Raw genomic sequence first — 20,504 nt, 5'->3', positions numbered from 1 at the left:
CTTCAGAGGTCAGATTTGTCTTAGTCTTTGTTAATTGAGAGGCTGAGTATGTAGGGAGTTTTCAAGAATGAAATAATATGGAAAAAAAGCTGAATATGGCAGTGAAAAATTTTGTTTGAAATGAGGTGGGGATCTATTTCCTTGCATGCATTAGGTAACACAAAAGGAAAAATATTGAGTGCTTGCTATAGTCATTCAAGTAGACCCTCAGAAGTACTGTTTTTGAGGAATGACTAAAGGCTAGCTTGCCTTGCCCCAGTCAGAAGGCAGAGTGGAGTGCTAAGATGCTATGGTTAATATGTGCTCTGCTATTCCCACACTTCTGATATTACTTTGTAAACCCGTTTTCCAATGCAGTGTCCCACAACATAATTTTGTGTTTGTTTTAAAAGGTAGGGTAGTGTTTTATTTCTAGCTGTTTTCACAACAGAATCTTTCTTTCTTTAACTTCTGGGTAATAATTTTTATTTATTATAAGTATCAGAGATTTTTGTATTCTGCTTAACCATTGAAAATAATGATTGGAAATTTCAATAATTTATACAACTTTCTTGCCAGTGTCTGCAGTATAAACATGAAAACCAGGTATAAATCTTATGCTCTTGCACACTCTATGCTGGACTACTATATTAGATATTCTCTTGCAAAGGCATGCTTAAATACATAAAATACACTATATTAAGGGTAATGTGAAAGTACACTTATTGTGATTATAATGAAATACAATGTATATCTGTAAGGTTCATCCAAAGCTTATAAATTCTTACTGTCATTATCTCTTCCCTGGGGATTCTAATTTCTCTTGGTCTCAAATTGTAACATTTGTTTGCTAATAATTGTAACAGTATTTCTGTTTGCTTCAGAATTTTTTTTGTCACCTGATTTGATAGATCTGTGGAACTGAATATATTTTTACATCTACCTCCATGCTTGAGAGCATTAGAAAGCAGTAAATAGATTATCTGTCTCCTCATCTTCGCTGGTACTTTACAGTCCCTATGATGTTGTATCAGAGCTCCAGAATATTAAAATACCTGACAGTCATTAAGTCCTAAAAGCTGGATATGCTAATAGGGTATATTAAATATTTGACTTAAATTGATGCTATATGAGCTGTCTTTGTCCTTGTCTTTGTTATTAAATTCAACTAATGTTAAATTTTAATGTATTTGTCTAAAAATATATACATCATAAAAGATTTTATAGCAAGAGCTGAGTTTTAGGGATGAGTAAAATCTTAATATGTACTGAGAACAGGTAAGTTTTTTACTCTGAAACTAAACTGTCCCTTGCATCTGGAATTCTCAGGTTTCTCTGGGCTGTTCAGCAACCTTAAAGTGACATCAAATTATTCTTCAATGAAAAATTGTACAAAGTCACTCAGATTTTTAACCTCTTAAACTATAACGTGGCAAACTTATGAGTATTTCTTTGAATGCATTCAGTGGTATATTACTGTAATGGACAAATTTTTGTTGTCTTACTCTTTTCTCTAAATATCCATCATAAAGTTGCTGTTCCTTTACTGCAAATAGTTCAATGTTAAAAAAAAAAAAATAATTGACTGGTTTGTTGGTTATTTTTTTTTTTATCAGCATTGGGGAATCCAAAGTCTATCTATTGAAATAGGTATAGGAGGAGTTTTAACGTGACATGTGGGCTCTTTGGCTTTTCAAAGGAAACCCATCGGCGGAGGGGTATGGACAGATGCTCACAGACCATTATGGCCGGCAAAATGTCAGCTTTATTAGAAGAAAGACAGTTTATATACTGCTTATGACACACAGACATGTGATTCTTCCCCAGGCTACATTGGATACATAAGGAAAACATACTTTGTTGTACAGTACTAATTGGATAACAGCAGGTGTCCATGAAGCTTGTTTGCCTGCCAAAAGAACTCCTCCTTCACCTTGGCATAAGGCCTGCAGCCATACTAGTGGCGTAGTATTTTTTACTGTCTGCACCCAGCCACACCAAGGTGAAGTTCGCGGAAATGCAATAGAAATTGTTCACACAGTTTCTGTCCACCGACAGAAACCCTATGACTACCTTCTGCAGGAGGCAGTTCCTGAACCTTCTTTTTCTGTAGTGCTGTGACTCTTCCTCTTTAGTCAAGGAAGATAATATAAATTATTTTGCATCTCAATTTATTTATTGACAAAAGATGATTCTATGTGTCTCATGAGGCTTTCTTACCTTTTTTTTTTCTAGCGTTGTACATATTTATATTGATGTCTCTTTAAGGTTGCTGAACAGCACAGAGATATAGCAAATAGAATGAAAGATTTCCAAAAGACAGACGAAAATTACCATCTTCTGTAGTGTGAGGGGGAAAAATCGTAGGAGACTCACACTATCTTCCTACTAGGAAGTAATTACTCAATTGCTCTTTTTATTCTCTAAAATTAAACTTTACTTGCTTTGACTTCTGAAAAATCAAGGGAGAAGAGAAACAACTTGTTAATGTTGAATGTATGTTTCTGACTAAAGATCTGAAAATGAGAAGTTGAGGTCATCTGTTAAAATGGTTGGGAAGCCAAGTCAATCTTATTGGTAATTCTACTCTATAGAAGACCAAAAAAATAAGACAATTAGTTAATTTTCTCCTGTGTTCATGTGGAATTGCATTCTAGTAAAAGTGGCTAAGTAATTTAGCTTCTCTGTATTGCATGATGTTTCAGAACAGCTTGTTCACTATATGTAATTCTACCTCATAAAGAAACAATTTTTTCTTATTTAGCGATTATCTACATTAAATAGAAGGTAAGTTACTGAAGGTAGATAGAAAAAATCTTAAAACAATTTTAGATACTAAAGAGGACAAATATAATTTACAAAGCTACTTAATTATCACTTAATAGTTTTTGTGAGGTTATTCTAACCTTTCTTGCACGTATTTGAATTGCAATCATCTAGTTTAAAGCAATTGAGGGTTAAAATGAGTGCTATGAGTGGCACTTAAAGTATAGATTGAAATAATCTGTTGTTTAGATCGTTCTTTAGCATTTAACTTTCTCAAAATCTTTGTATGTTATGCCTGTATTATCTTAGTTTAACTTTTCCTGTGAGCTCTTATCTGACTGAAGTTGTATGGGGCTAAACAGGCGTGTTTTGATAAGTAACCCTTGTGCCATATCTGTATCTTAGCGTGGTACATAGTAAGTTTTGCTTTCTCCCCATACTGTAATTTGTTTGTCATAAACTTCGTGAAATATCAAGGGAGACTATTGTAGTTGACAGAGATGAGTGCTGCACCACCGGCTTAAATGGATTTGTGCCTGCCTACATCCATCATAGGTTTGGTTGTCTTCCAAAATATTTTTTTCTGTTGGAAATGACAATTTCAGCCTGTTCCACTGGTAATGTTGCTAGAATAAATGGTGGTATTATGCAGTGAAATATAATTGGTCAAATTCTGCCAACTAATTTTTCTTATTAGACAACCTTATTTTTGTTTATATTGCAATGCTTCTATTTTATGAAAAATGAAGGATTTTTTGAAATTAATTTGAATGCAGAAAAAAACCCCCACCTTTCTGTTTTGATGGTCTTAACCAAATGTCATTGCTATGTTGAAATGCACTGCAGCTTCAAAAAGCATTTTTCTAGCCAGTCATTCTGACAGTATTGCTTTCCCTTTGCTGCATCAGATGTTAAATTGTCTCTGCTTTCAAGGCCCTTCATAATATCACTCCTTTCTGCTTGTTTCCCATTTGGTGTCAAATGCCTCACTCTTGCTCCCAGATGACTCCTGATACCCTCATCCTGCTATGTGTTTCAGCAAAACCTCCTTTCTCTTGTACTGTCCCTCATGCTCGAGATGTCTGTAAATGCCTGTTGGGCTACTTCATGATTGCCTTCAAATCCCTCCTTAACTCCCCTTTGCTCTGATGCCTGCAGGGATCATGCCGACAGTTAGGCTAGTGATGTGTTGTGACTACTGCCAATATGGTCCCACAGTTTCCTTGCGCTCCCCTGTCTGCATCCATCTGTTCTCCCTCCTCTTGCATTCAGGATACACTTATGTGCCTGTCACTATTGTTGGGGGAATGACAGGAGAGCTGAAGTAACTTCACATTAGCTAATGAGGACACAGGCAGCTGGGAGCTTAACATGGGTGGACCTTGCCTAGTCCCTGGGAGCAGCAGAGTTCTAGCCCTGGCTGTGGGGAGCAGACACTCCTCACCAGCTGTTCTTTCTGTGTGTCTTTGCAGGGATCCTACCCCATTGTCAGGGTACCATCCTGAACCTTGCCCCTCTCCAGCTAACTCTCATCCAGCTTTAAAAAATTAACTTTTATGAGACAGCCACCTGAAATTTAGTAAGTACTAGAGAAAACAGAAGAGAATATATTTTTTTTCTTGTCACTACATTGCTACTAAAATTCTGATAAATCAGATAAAGACACAGAAAGTGAAAAGGATATGCAACTCCAATAAACATCAAATAGGAATTGGAAGTTTTCAAGTCCATACTAGCATTATCAACTAAAGACTGAAAAGAAAAAAATTCCGCGTGTTGGTGCTGAAAAATAATATCTCAGTGAATGATGAAAGATAATTTCTCTAAATCAGCAACACTTTGACATAACCAAATTGTTGATGTTTTTAAAAAGTTGTGCAAAAATGTAAACAGAACAAATAATAAATAGATGATTCAAAGACCAAGTTCTACATCACTGAATATATTTTAATACCTACTGTACTGGGCAGCATGCCTTGGATATGAGCTCAGTATGATTGAGCCTGCTTTGTGAACCTCTACTGGTCATGCCTATTTCTAATAATTTCAGACTACAAAGTAATCCTGTATGTTCTTGGGAGTTAGGTGTTCAGGTATTTTTACCTGTGCTTAGGAGCCCTAAGCAGTTATTTAACATCAGTACAATGTGGATTTATTTTTAAGATTTGAGGACTAGATATTTTAAAGCCACTGAGTTTATATGACTCTCCCTAAGCAGTTAACTTTGGATGGACATCATTTAGAGAATTTCAGTTTCAGATGGCTGGTTTCAAGGCTTTCTGAAGATTTAGTTGGTTCATATTTTGTTCAAAATGTTTTGAAACTATTGTGAAATGTTTATTTTACTTATAAAAATGAAGATTTTTATTTGAAAAATATGTTTGACCTTTAGAGTAATTTAACCTAATATTGTCCAAACTGTTTTTATAGAATCTTTCGATATATATGGGGCAACAAATAATTTCTAGTTTTGTAAACAGATACCTTTGGAGTTTTCAGGAGAAAGTAAATTGCTGTCCATGCCTAGATTTAACAAAACTAGCAAACAAAACCAACCAAAACTCCTCAAAACACTCCACTCCCCAAATTTAATATTTGAGTGTAATTGAATATCCTTGGCTTTCTCTGATGAGGAAAAGAATACTTTTTTCGTTTTGTGTAATTCTGAAGTTCTGTGGTGCTGATATGACTATTTCAATAAGGAATGTTAAGAAGTTGCAATCAAGTACTGCTTCAAATAAGAGCTAGGCAAGAAAATCGAAAAAATTATTCTCTCAAAAGATTATGAAACACCTAGACAACTGAAGTGTTACATAAATTCGATATGTAACCCTTCTTCCTAGCAAGAATTACAAGAGGAATCTATTTTAAGATCATTAGTCTGAAATCTGGATGTAACTGCTACTGGTGTTATTATCAATTAGTAACTTGTGACACATGGTGGTAGCATCATTAGAGATAATAATAGGTAAAGCTCTTAAACAGTACTTGCACTTCTGCAGTGCTAGCCTCTGACTCAAGTGGCCCAAGAATTTGTACCTAACAGAATTGAGCATTCTGTCTAGGAAAATAAAAACAGTGATGTGTAGGGATATGGGCCTCTGTCTTAATCTGGTAGCAATATTGTCATTACTGATATATTGGCTTCCATGACTGCTTTTTTAAAATAAAATTTTAGAAAAATAATGATAGTTGGTACTGCAAGGCTTCAAGGTGTTCAAATGTAGGGTAGTTTTGACTGCCTTCTCCATTATTTTTCAGTGGGATGTGGACGTTTGTGTTTTTAGTTGCAGGGCTTTAGAGGAAAAGTAATGTATTAGAAAGAAGATCAGTACACTAGTAACAAGAGGGAGAGCTGAATACATCTGACTACAGACATAAGTACTTTTCTGGAATTCTTATTAAATATGAATTATTACTGGAGTTAAATTAAACACATAACTCACTGAAGTCAGTATCTAAAATGTAGAAGTCTCCCTACAGTTGAGGTGGTGAAAGAAGCAACATCAGTACAGCAAATACAGTGACTTGTAAAAAGACTTTTTTCTCAGATGGTCCCTGTTTGCCTATCCCTCAGTCCTTGTCTCAGAACAAGTATAACCAAGAGGTTACTTTTTAAGGGATAACAGAACCCAGTGCTTAGCCGATTTCACTGTCACGTTGGGAATACTTATTTACACATGTCAAGTTACCTCTTCTGCAGTTTAACTAGCAAACATAGACTTCAACAGTCCATAAGGGTAGCCTTTAATGCCTGTTTTACTACTCTCTCTCACTTTTTTAATTGTTTTCCGTTAGCAAGTACACAAATAACCTGCATATAGTATTCTGCCAAGACTTTGTTTCTAGGTAGTGCCTAGAAAGAATACTAAAAACTTCAGCTATTATGACTTATTACATGATGATTTCAAAATTAATTTTTTGGGATATTGGACGCATGTAAATGTGGAAACATGGAAATTAAAGTAAGGTTTTTAAAACTTGTAAATGCTTTTTGTTTGCTCTTAAGCTAAAGGGCTTTTTGAGAAAAGTAGTAATACGCAACCTTCAGAAAAAGAAACAATACTTGTTTGGTCAGGTAGTCCTATAAACTTTTCTACTTTTTAATGTTACTTACCAATAACCTCCAGAAGTGGTTCATAACTAGTCATTATAAAATACAGATGTTAACCACACTTACATTTCCGTTTAATTTTTTCTTTTTTCCTTGCAAGCAAATGTTACCTCTTACAAGATTCACTTGGCTTTAGGTGCCTGATCCAAGACCCATTTGTGCTAAAGTTTTTCCGTTGAGTTCTGGCAAATTTTAGATGGTATTGCACATGTAATTAATATGAGAGGTTACTTATATTTTTTGATAACTTAGTCATGCTGAGGACATAAGCATATATGGCTGATGTGCTTTTCAGTACATTATTTATTGGCATAATATAGATGGTATTACTCTTAATACTGAAATATATCATCTACAAAGTCTGAATGGAAAAGCAGGTTACAAAACATTTCTGAATCTCTACATTCAGTTATGCTAATTCAATATACTGTCTTAGAATGCTGTTTCTGAGGAAAGACATGCCTAGAAAAAACATGATTTCAAGGGAGCTTAAGAAACTTTTCAAGATAGTAATGGTAGGAAAGAATACTCACCTTCAAATGGCCACTGTGGCTTCCTGAAAGCATTCTTGTGAGTAGAGCAGTTTCAGTTACTTAAAACAAGGGGACATGGTCCCTTTCGGAAGGGACACATCCCAGTAGTAGTGCTGGGGAGAAATGGCTGCTGCAGTCAGAGGTGGTTCTGACCCACATGTAGGTCAGGGCAGCCAGAAAGCACTATGGTCTCTTAGGACTGACAGCTATCCATTGAAGATCCACACCTTTAAACAGGTCTTCAGCTGATGCAGGATTTGTCATAGTGCCATTGGCTAAAGATTTAACTCTGGCATTGTTGACCTGCCAAACCCCCCCATTACTAATATTTGTTTTCTGCTGACATGGTTTTTTTTGTTAACTCATCTGTCTCTTTCTGCTTTTTTTGGACACATGTGGTACTTTAAATGCTGCTTTACTGACATAAACAACTTAAACTTTTTGGTTTACTGCATAAAGAATCCTGTACAGATGATATTACAGATAATTACAGCCTTACTAAAACTGACATAACTTTTTTGTTCTTTGGACCTCATACCTGGGAAGCTTTAAGGATTGGGGTCCCTAACAGTATACCTTCTGCTACTTCTGACCTGTATCAATGATTTCCACTGGGTAACTATTTGTTGCACAAGATAACTATGTAGTCAGAATATATTCAGGAGTGTGAATAGTAAAGCAACTCAGTAATCATGAAAAATATTTCATTTAGGGAAAGGATGCTGTGGTCTTGCCTTTAGTCTTGCTGTTGCTTTGCCATTAAGAGCTTATGAATGTCTTCAAAATTGTAGCTAAAAATCAGTAACAGTTTGTTAATAACTTACAATGCTTTTCTTCAAGACATTAGAATTTTAAAAGTAAAACTTGATTATAAACAAAATTTTTTTTAGGGAAGAGTAGATTAAAGGAGAGATGGAAAAAAACTGGATACACTTGAAGGAAACATGACTGTACAGCGTGTGTAATACTTGGTCTGACTTCCCACACAACAGCTTTGCCAATATTATAACTGAAGATAAGGTGCTTCAATGTTGGAAAGTTGAGGTGTGGACAGTCTTCATCTGGATTTGTGGAGTCAAGGAGGGAACACAGGAAGTCACTTGCTGTTAGGTTTTTCTCCAGAAGACATCATAATAAACCAATGACTGACGGAGGGAAGGAATTTTTCCTTCTCCTCCTCTCTCCTTCCTCATTCCAAGTTCCACATAAAAAACATGGATCTATATTAGTATACCAAAAGACAAACTGCTGGGACATGAAGCAAAGTCCATCCAAATCCCACAATGAATCTTGCTGTACCATGGTAGCTTGAAGAAAGAATCTGTGCTTTTGGGCACTATACTTATCCTGGAATCATTATCTTTGCATACCCTAAATACACTACTGTCTTTTTTGTAAAGATTAACAAGGTTTAAACCCTTGGAACCAAAGCAGTTCCTATAACTCTGTCTAATTTAAAAAGTTTGAACCCAATCTGGAACAACGAACAAGATTTTCTGATATAAAAGAATGACATTTCAGGTAATGAGTGTTCCCAGTTATTGTGGTTTGTTTTGGTTTTGGGTTTTTTTTGGAGTCCCTTTGTTTTGTTGGGTTTTTTTTAGGGGGGTGGGAAATGGTAAGATTAATTTGAAGAATGTGTGATAAGCAACAACTAACTGAATGCACACAGAGCTAGCTCATAGGAGTAGTCTATGTGGAGTTGAAAAACATTTTTCACTAGTAAAATTTACATGTATGGAAAATGTTGCTAAAATGCGGAAAGAATATAACTTTAAAATTATTCACAAAAGAAAAAATATTTATTTGTAAGACTTTTTTTTTCCCTGAAAAAAAAGGATTATTTTAGGGGTTTCTGCCTAAATAGACAACACACGAAAAACTGTTCATGTGATGTCAGTGGAAAAAAATAGTTCCTACAGCTTGTCTTTTTTAATACAATGTTACTGAAGCAGTTTTCTGCAAGGGTCTGATCACTGGTGATTCAAAAAACCTTAATTATAACAAAGTGTTAATTTTTTTATTGCAATTTTTAAAAGAGTTGATATACATTGGCAGTTTGCAAACTTGAAGTGACAGTTTCTGTAACACTTTCAGCACCACCATGAATAAGATGCAGGTTCTGTTCCAATTAGTTATTTCCACAGAAAAGCCTGTGTCATTCATTCAGGAGGAATTCAGTTCTGCATGAGGCCACTGATGAAAATGAAATTTATTTTAATAAAGCTCTGTCTTAAATATTAACAGGTAAGGGTTCTTATTTGCTGTCATGTTAGGATGTTGTCCAAAGGAAATCCCTGGTCATCTCACCAATTCTTATGAATTCTTTTCTTTCCCTTCTAAATGATATGTTATTCAATAAATTACAATAAAATTCTAATAGCAGAACTTAAACAGAAGGATAGAGACATTGAATTTTATTCTAAAAATTTATCCATAATTTACTTAAGTTTTTGTGTCTAGCCTCTCTGATTCATAAATTGCTTAAGAACACAAAATCTAGCATCAGCACAATAAGCTAAATCTTATGATAAATTGAGAAATATGATAACTTGAGCGTTATGTCATGTCCTATTTTATCTTAAAATACTTTAATATCTCCAAATTCAAGGAAATGTAGATATTCCAATTTGAAGCTTCCCACTCATTTGACTTGTAATTTTAGATCTTTTCAGATAGCTTTTATATAATTACAACAGAACTTACAAGACTTTCACATTAAGCTTTGAGCCGAACATGTACGAGTTGCACTATACAGTTACAAAGCGGTTTGACCTTGCTGCAATTATAGGATAATAGAAGCATTTAGGTTGGAAGAAACCTCTAAGATCATTGAGTCCAACTGTTAACCCATCACTGCTGCATTCACCACTAAAGCATATCCACAGGTGCCACATCCACATGCCTTTTGAATGTTCCCAGGGATGAATCCCTCCCTTCTCTGGTTAGCCAATCATCTTTAGGGCTATATTTTATAGAATGAAATTTCCAATGTTAAGCAATAAATTAATTTTCTTTAGCAGCAATAAAAAAAAATGCTGTTTTAAAACACAGCGTATTATAGCTCATACAGTGTTCGAACTGAGTACACTACTGTTTTCAAAGGATCAGGAAATTATAATGTATTGTAGTTGGAATAAACACTTTCACCTAAAAACTAGACTCTTCCATCACATGCCAGCTAAATTCAAATTAGGCTGAAGTTTTTATCTGCCATCATATGCATACACATATGTGCACACAGATGCATATACATACACTATAGATGTATATTATTTTTATCGCTGTCCTAGAAATACAGTTTTAAGTGTTGTAATTAGCTCAGGGATCAAGGCCAGTGCTTAAATCCTTTTGGAGAACACTGATATTTTTCCAAAACACTTTCCTTCCTTCAATGTCAATGGTTAGATGCGTATAAAATGTACTATGTTGGCATTTCCAATGTTTCAGTTAGTTCAAAATATAATATTTTTGTATGTGTAACTAGGGCAGAAGCACTTGATCAATAGTACTTTAGGAGGATTTTCTGAAGATCTTTTTAATATTTTGTAGTTACTTCAACAATGTAAAATCTATTTTAAAAAGATTTATTTAAAGCAGAGTTGGATATATATTTTAATCAATTCCACCAAGCCATCTTCTCTCAGAATATTAACATGTATCATTCTGCTGCTGAATCAAAGTAATTCTTAGAGAAAACTCTTACATATTTGTGAAACACAAATCATTATGCAAAGTATGTACAGTTTCAACCTGCTGAATATGAGACTATAGAGAGGAACAAACACTTTACCTGTCTCAAAAAAAGGGCCAGGTATTTCACTTTTGATAAATGTAGATTATCAGAGTTCCCTTTCATTTATTGATGTGTTTTCCCATGGTGTGCATTATGAAGAAAAAATCGAGATTAATAAAAATAGGTCTGATATTCAGAAAATAAGAAATAGCAAGGAAAGAGATTCTGGGTTACACTTTGGTGAATAGTAAGGCATATGATGCACTTAAAACAGATAATATAACTCAGAATTAATTTTAATCAGAAATATGTTGAATAAATACACCGGCATTATAATATTTAGGAAAGAACTTCACTGTACTGAAAGTTTTAAAATAGTTATGCAGAATAAGTAGTAGTGTGCTCAGTGCATGTTTTGTTTTCCAAAGACAAAGACGACAGAACCAAAATAAGACATCATTTAAAGGCTCTTGAGCCTTGAAACAATGCCTATCTTTCTAAATTTTCCCATATTTATATGTATGTGTTCATGTGAAAGGACAAAATATTGTGCATCTCTTCCTTGAGACTTAAACAGCAGTAATTCCAGCCAATTAAAGGGTAAAAATGACAAGACCTTTTATTTTACTGTGTTTTTTAGTCTCACCACAGTATAAAGAATTTAAAGGAACCCCTCCCAGTTTAGATTCATCCAAATGGCTTTCTCATCTTTAAAAATTCATGGAATTGATTTTTAAAAACTTTGAATGGATGCAATTTTCATTATGTGAATTGATTTTTATTTATTTTACTTTTTTCCCTAGTATTAACAAAATTAGGCTCAGTATCTATGATTCGTGTTTAATTTATATAATGATCCTGTGTTGGGATTTTTTTAAACTTTAGGATGCTAAGTAATCATTCCTTTACACCTTTCCTGCATCTAGTTATTAGTTAGGTTTCTTCTTGGTTAGGAATCATTTTAACCAATATGAAATATAACAAAATCTAGATATGAATGTCATTGGTAGCCTTTTCCAATTCTGTTCATATTTGGTGACTGGATTCCAGTACCCTGTATATGCATAAAATTCCTTGTTGATTGCCACTTAGGTATTATGGTATTCAGATCTAGATGGATGGTTCATGTCAAAAATCACACTTGTCCTGGGTAAACAGCATAAATTATCTTCCCCTGTAAATACCCATCTTTGTTCATTAGCTGGTAGCTTCTTCAATTTAAATCTATCTTTCATTATTTTGCACTAAATTTTGGTCTAGTCTGGTAATAATAATTAATTTATTGGGAGAAAATAAAAAAAAAAACACAGAAGAGTGATATGTGGTTATCTCCACTTACTAGTTCTGGTCTCTAGTTCTTTAAAGAAGGATAAGGATGTGGTGGAATATAACTGTTAAAGTAACTCCAGTAGGATACCAACAGTCTAAAGAATTCAAGGGGTTTTGGTTTTTCCTCTAAGATGATATATAGTAAAGTGAATTTTTTTTTTTTTTAATTTTCTATATGTACAGCCTGAATAAAATTACTGAGAAGCAACTGAGAGCTATATGACCAAAAAGGAATAAGGTCAGCATCCTGTGGGTTGGATACCAATATGGGTCATATATTGAGGAATTGCGAGAAAGAATGTATAGCTTTGTGCTTTGAGTAGCAACCCAAAAGTGCTGTAGAGGGTTTTACTCTCATGTTTTTAGCCTTTCTTGCTGTGATATGTCTCTCTACACCACAGAATTCTCAATGCTAGTCTATTTCCCCTGCTGTTTATCATGTCATTCCCTTCCTTCTCACATACCCAGACAGAATAAGGAAAACTTTGGGCAAATCTGCACAGGGAAGAGTGTTCAGTCAGCAGCCTGGAAAAATACACATACTTTTGTATAGGTATGTAAATATATATATATTTGTATTCATATATATGTGTATTTATTTTAACATTTGTCATTTCTGTAGCAGTTGCCTCACGGATAGGCAGTAATAGAAGGACAGGAGTGGAAGGCAGAAAGCAGAACTTAAAATAGCTGTGATGAGTGGTTTAAGGAATTGGCCAGGAACTAGAGTAACTAAGGATGTCGCTGAGCCTAAACCTCCTTCATTATTTAGATTTTAGGGATAAACTGACTAATTGCTGTCTGTAAGCTGCTATTAAGATCCATTGTAAGAACATGATTGTAAAAGTTTCCATGTTAGATGCAAGTTGATGACTTTAAAAAAATACAACACTACTTTCAATAAACATGTCTTTTTGGGAAGCTGTTCCAACTGAATTTCAGAGGACCTAGCAGTTACATAGTTATATATTTCTCTCAGGATGCAAAAAGAGCATAGAATGGGCCACACAGAGAACTTTGTAATCAGCAGTCTTTGTTGCTGGACCTGAGTTTGTAAGACCTGGCAGTCACAAAGGGATACAGGGGATTTTTAAGTTATACAAGAGAGAAATTCGCATAGATCTGTAATTTACGCTTTAAATCAAGGTTCTTCAATGGCTATTGAGTTTTCCAGTTGAAGGAATATCTTCTTATAAACTTCCTAAGGCTCATAAATTATTTTTTGTATGCAATTTTTCCTGCCGTCTCAAATGTGATGCATGTTTCAGTGCTGAGCATGTATGAATGGAGATGAAATATTGGAAGAAATATGAAGAAATATTGGATAAAATTGGGATTCTATTGAAGTTGATGGGAAGTATTGCACTGTTTCTGAAGGTAAATTTTAATTTCTTTAGTCAATATTGAAGAAAAAGAAACCAGTGAAACAAATTCTTTGACATTTTCATCTTTGGAACTCCAAGCAGTACATTAACATGCCTTATTTGACAAGTTCCTTACTCTTTTTTAAAAAAAGTCTCCTGGGGTCGAGCTGTGCCCTTTCAGGAGTATGGGATGGGCCTAAAAGAACGCAAAATTCATGGCTGCAGCACTAGTAAAACAAAAAGTAGCTGGGATTTTGGTCTTAAGAATACCTTTCACCTTCAGTGTGCACATCAGTCAACATCTTTGCTCAGGTGAACAAGTATTCAATTATTACCCATGATACTGCTAATAACCCAAATCACAACTTCAATTGCTAGCCATCCACTGGCTTCTCATGTCCTCTGACATTTGTTTTACATCTTTCAACAACTGTTCTCTCATGATCCTTCTCCTGAAAGTGACATCTTGCTCTGCAAATGTTATTTGCATCTGCAGCTTTCCTCTCCAGAAAAGCTGATAGGATCTGACTGCAAACAATAGCTTGTCACTGATTGTCTCTAAGCTTCCTTATAAATACACTGAAGGGGACAGCAAAAAGTGGAGAGTGTGCTATCCTCATCACTTGCCAGTGTTCCTGCTGGAGGCATAGAAAGGTCTGCAGTATATTTAGTCAATCAGTATGAGGATAGCTATTTTCAAAAAAAAAAATCAAAAATAAAACCTACGAGAAGAGGAATAGGAAGTAAAAATAAAAACTCATTTTAAAGCACTCTTCAAATAATTCTGAAGCTAGAAAAACTGATGGGATATAATAGCCATGAAAATGTTCCCTCTTACCAATGAAATGTCATGGATTAGATTTTAATAAATGCTGATATTTACTAGACAAAAATTCTGACTGGCACTATAAAATTCTTACTACATGGATGGCCTTATCCGATAATGTGGGGTTGCAAATTCACTATGTCTGAAAACAGAAAGCAAGCTCTGAAGCTGTTTGGCGTGCAAAGACAGTCTTTCAAAACATGTACATCTTTTGTAGACAAAAGGGAAAGACTATGTTCATTTCAGCTAGCAGATTTTTAGTTGAACTATTAAACTTTAGAATGTATTTGTTTAATATGCATTAAAGTAATAATTATCACTTAATATTAAAACTATTTAAACTGCTTAAACTGTAGAATGAAGAAAGAAGTCCCTGTTATTGATTTAAAGCCTTACATAGAGGTTACTGGATCAACAGTATGGGCAGCTCTAGATGCAACCTGTTTAACTTGTAACTTGAAATATGATATAAAAGACTGAAAAGAGCTATAAGTGAGCAAACACAAGATGTCAAAAATAGAAATCAATGCAGAAGTCTTCTTTACACAACTATAACACTATAATTTTGATTACGATACTCATATTTTGATTGGGAAACATAATGTATTCTGCAGGAAAGTGAATGGGAAATTTTGTATATCTTGTCTGTTCAGTATTTCATCCTAACTCCTCCCCTCCCACTGAACACTATTTTTTCCAATCTTGATCAATAATGATAACCATGAAGAAAACTTCTAAATTTCTATGTCACTAAGGTTAATTGAACAGACTATCAAAACATAAGGAGTATCCTTTAAAAATTAAGGTATACCTGAAGCTTAATAGGCACAAAAAAAAAAAACCATTACAAGGGATAAAGAAAAAACAAAACTTTTGAGATTTTATCATCAATGGACTGACAAACAGATGGCTTTTTTTTTTTTTGTTCTGGTCTAAAAAAAACTAAGCAGCAGGATCAAAGAAACATAGACTTTTCAAATGCTTGGACTCCTCTTTCTTTTAAGCTTGATATGTTAGATTCTAGTTTTCAATAACATCAGGTAATGTGTAAAACAAAAATTATCTAATTTTTCTTTACAAATTAGCTATAAAACTGTTATGGAAAACATGTATTAGGTAAATATTGGAACATTAGCAATGTTCACAGCATCTTCAGAAAGCACTATTTCCATGATTATAAAGGTTTTCTATTTCACAATTTATCATATCAAAAGTTTTCAATTTGCCGAATTGAAAACTTGCATGCATACAGATTAACAAGGTGAATGCATTACTGAGGCAGATCACCCTGAAAATGATACAACTGGGAACACCAGTAAGCTCAAATTTTTCAGTGATACTGAATTTAAGTTTTTGCATGAATCATCCATAATTTATTTGAGCCCATAGTGAATAATAAAATCTAAGAAGGTGAAATGTACATACAGCTTTACATTAGAAGAATTACCAGTTCACTTTAATGCATTACAAGTTCAGTAGTTTCCTAGTGAACCGCAGTCTTCCCAATACATAATTTGAAAATAGTTGCTATGGATTGGAAATGACAGCTGATGAGACTAAACTTTTTTATATGTATATGGGTTTAAATCTTCTAAGCTATGAAATATGCAGTGACTGTAATATTTAAGCATTATGTTTTTCTGTGGATCAATAAAAGATGAAAGAATTTTTAGAAAGTCTAGAAATAAAGTTTAGTAAAATTGCTATTAAACTGGAATGCAGAGGTAGAACATCACTGTCACTACTGGAATTTGTTTCACGATGGCAGCCCTGAGATCAAGAGAGTGGGAGTTCAGGCCTTGCTCTCTTCTAAATCCTCACAGATTTGCAGAAAATCAGAGCAAATAAATTAACAACTCTTGCCTTGAATTACTTACTTCCATGTATGGATAGAAGATTTCTGCCCTGAAGGGTTTTACAGCACATGAGTCATTCATGTGAAGCGCTGCGGGGAGAAGGAGGAATGTTTTAGAAGGGGAAAGTACTTTGTGTAGAAGCACTTTCATAAATGGATTATACTGTTATCCACTTGAAAGCGGTCTTTGTTTCTGAGATAATTTCATTTGGTATTCAAATCCTTTCAGGTGGTGATGTTTGCTTTGCCTTATTGAACCTGGAATAGGATTTTTTCATGCTTTCTTGATTTTTTCTAGCCATTATGACAGTCTGTGCCAGTGAATTGGCATAAAACTAGTGTTATCCTGCCATACTGTTCCTTGCGCATTCCTGTGAAACTCAGCAGATGCCTTCTGTAGCTTGCTTAAAGTGTGGCTGCAGTTGCAAAAGTGTCACCATGTGGAAGAGCAGTTTGAGAACTAGTTTCCATAAACAAGGGGTGTAAAGTTGGTAAAACTAGCTCCTTGGCTTATTCACACTAATTACAGGCAAAACACACCAATAAACTAGATATCCACAAAAGGGTAATTGTTATTTATTATACTGAAATATATGCAATAATTAGGGAGGAGCATGGGTTTTGTGCCTATTACATAGACTGAGTCTATCAGTTCTTTTATGGTGGTGTCTTAATTGAAATTTTCTAAACTTATTTCTTATCCATTTTATTCATTTGTTTAATAACATGGACTGAAGATGCAAAAACCAAACCATGGAATACATTTCATCGATCACTTAGGGCATTACCAGTGAAGGTGAGCTGTTACCAAGCTGATACCAAGCGATCTTTAATGCTGTTATCTGTAGCAAAATCAATATGATAAAAACACAGTAAACTCTGAGAGCCAACAGTGGGAAAGCTTATTTATCTTTCATGGTCTCCTACTTTGATACATGGCTAAGAAAAGTTTTGAAACTTTTTTCAACATGAACTACTTCAAAACCAAAACTACAAGATAAAAACAGATGGTGGTAGGAAAAATCTTTTTTTCCTTTTTTTTTTTTTTATGCTGCAGTTTCCTCGAAGAAAAAGAACTATGAATGGAGGGTGAATGGCACCGTTTTTCTGCTTTTGTTCACCTAGGCTTGTTCTAGTTGTTCCTTGGAGACCTGTTATGTGGTTTAGCAGAGTTTTGAACACAGATCTTTTTAGGTTACTTGCTGAACTTGGCCCTTGAAAAATCTACTTGGTGCATTATGCTTGCCTCTCTGCCCAGAGCAAGACATGGTAGGAGCCTCCCTTTGCAAGAGTTCAGTCCAGTACATGACAGACTTCCCATGTCACAAACTGGACAGGAAGGTGTGAAAAGGAGCAGTAAGTAGAGAATTTCTGAACTGGCTTATAAAGGGTACATCAGTGAGCATGTCCTACTAGAACGTGAGGTAGATTTACAAATGCATCCCTTTGCCAGCCTACCATATGAGACAGAAATTGCCAGCATAGGCTGGATAAATTGAGTGACTGCATTATTATTTTGAAGGAAAAAAGTAGTGTGTGTTGGAGGAGAAGAGTTGAGGGTGTCAAATTAGAAGTCAGAATTACCAGAAGTTAGTAAGAGTTTCTTTTTCCTCCCCTCTCTCCCATGCAAAGTCCAGGCTTGACATCATTAATCCCCTGTCCTCTTCATGGTATTCAGACCATTTTCTGCATTAGGTTGGTTACTGCTAGGAATCCCTTTATCTCATGAGTTAATCATGGAGAGTGAAGATGGTGATTCCTTCAGGATAGGAATATAACCAAACTTGAGATGCAGTCCTTCCTCAGCTGTCCAACTTATTTTCAACTCATAGGATTACATTTAGTTCTCCATTTGATAGACTTCAAAGCTCAGGCCAGATTCTTAAGTGAAACCTTTTGGTGTCAGGACTGATGTTCATTCTTCTTGACCCACAAAGACATGGATGAAGCCTCTGCTGTAAATAAATGAGGGTTTTTTTGGGACCTTAGTCTTTGAACAGGTGGTTTGTCTACATGGGCATATAAACGCATGGGACTTGGAGATTTTGAAAGGTGTGGGGACAGATGCATTTTCATTATGTAGTTATTCCTCAGTCAAGATGAATTCAACTACCTTTTTGACATTTGAGTTCTGAGAAAGGGTATTCCTTTTTTTCTTTTCTCCTAGCACTGCCAGCTAATTTCTACCATCTCGGCAGAGGGAGGAGAGATATGCTTCAATTTTATGTATGTAATGTTAATTCTATCCCAATGTCTCAAAAGTAGGGAGTAAAAGTTCACAAAAAATAAATATGGTAATCCATAGATAGCTCTAGTAAGATTTTTTACAAAAGTTCACCCTGAAGCTAGAAGGGAATTTTTTGTCAAATGATTTTTATTTATATCTGATCCTGAACAACTTCATAGTCCTTCTATGTTTAAAATGTTTGTCTCTGAGCAGCATTATTTACTATGAAATCTAGGTGAATTTTTCTCACATGTATCTGTATTCCCTGTTAAACAGATGTACAGGAAGATTTCTTATTCTTTCAGGATTCTGAGAAATATATATGACTGGGGAAATAAGACCTGAAAAATTTAAGTGACTTGCCTTATAAAATCTTTGATCCGAAAACTTAATTTACATGCCCCAAGACTGAGATGTCTTATGCAGAAACCCATCCTCTTTCTCCACAATAAAACAGACTTCCACATGTACTTCAGCTTCCAAATACACTAGTCAGCAAACAACTTGCATGAATTAATACTCCAAATGTGTACAAAAGTGTTAACTACTTTGCTTTACTACAGTTGACTCAGATAATAAGTGCTTCAAAACTCAAAAATTCTTCTCCAGTTTGCCTTTTTAGTAAACAGTACTATATATCCACACCTTCACTAGGGCTTTTTAGGACAATGCCTGTTTTTGAGAGACTTTTATCACAGGTGAACTACTCTCCAAAAGTAAGATTTATATGCTCATTATTGGGATAGAAACATACTTCTACTCAGCAGTCCAGTTTACAAAAGAATGCTATTTTTCCATTGTGTAAAACAGGGGGGAAAAAAGAAAATTGCTGCAAAGACCATCTCAGATATGTGACCCTGCACAATAATATTTGAATTTCTTACTCCCGTTAGTTTAAAGTAATTAGACTGCCTGTGCTCCTTTGTTGATAATCCGTAACACAGAGGAATGAGGTTATTATTTACCAGAACTGTAGAATTTTGGTTGGAGACACTAATTTCTCTGAATTTCTGAAAGGTAAGGCTATTGCTGTTTTTTCTAGTTCACAACCTCTCTCTCTCTCTCTCTCTCTCTCTCTCTCTCTCTCTCTCTCTCTCTCCCCTCTTCACATTTGTGGATAAGTGGTTAAGATGAACTAAATTCAAAATAATTCAGCAACTGGCTTATAAACCAAATTCTATTTGATGACAGTGCTGACTTGTCACCGATATCCCAGACAAATCAACCGTGCATTTTATAGTATCTATCTTATAAAGAGGATTTGCTGAAACAGGAAAATATAAAGCCTCTATCCTCATGGTGAAATGACATAATAAGTGATTTTTTGCCTGGTCTTTAAGAGTCAAAAATTCTTGTTAGTTGAGTGTCATTGTAACACTAGTCCAGCATTTCTGTGCATTTTCCTGACTTCCACACTTCATTCTAATTGAATTGCAGTTTATTATAGCTATTTTAAGGATCAATACTCCTTCACAGGGGCAGGATGTATAAGAATCAATCTGAACACTTCAGCTCCTTCGTCAGGAATTGCTTCAAATAGCAGCCCTTTCTCTGCAGTAATCTGTGTGATTCTGTTAGCAGCATCAATCACTGACAATAAGGCACCTGAACTGTGTTTCTTTTTCTGCTCACTGGGATCTTTCACTGTTACAGGGACCAATATTCTTTCTTATAAGGTTAGAAAAGATCCATAATAGCTTTTATACCATTATATTTTAAACTCTAGATTTCATTAAAACACTCTTCAGCTCCTTCACTTTCAGCCTCCTTGTTGC

The 20,504-nt window shown here is 34.8% G+C and overlaps 1 protein-coding gene across 5 annotated transcripts in view; it reads left to right on the top strand.

Annotated features, from left to right (window-relative positions):
- The window catches only part of RALYL (RALY RNA binding protein like), a 383,196-nt gene that overhangs the window by 99,591 nt on the left and 263,101 nt on the right, over nucleotides 1-20,504 (top strand). The window lies entirely within an intron of this gene.

This window comes from Neopelma chrysocephalum, unplaced genomic scaffold (genome assembly GCF_003984885.1).
Source record: "Neopelma chrysocephalum unplaced genomic scaffold, ASM398488v2 Primary Assembly neopelma1_22, whole genome shotgun sequence".
Lineage (NCBI taxonomy): Eukaryota > Metazoa > Chordata > Aves > Passeriformes > Pipridae > Neopelma > Neopelma chrysocephalum.
This window is presented reverse-complemented; position numbering and strand designations above follow the sequence as displayed.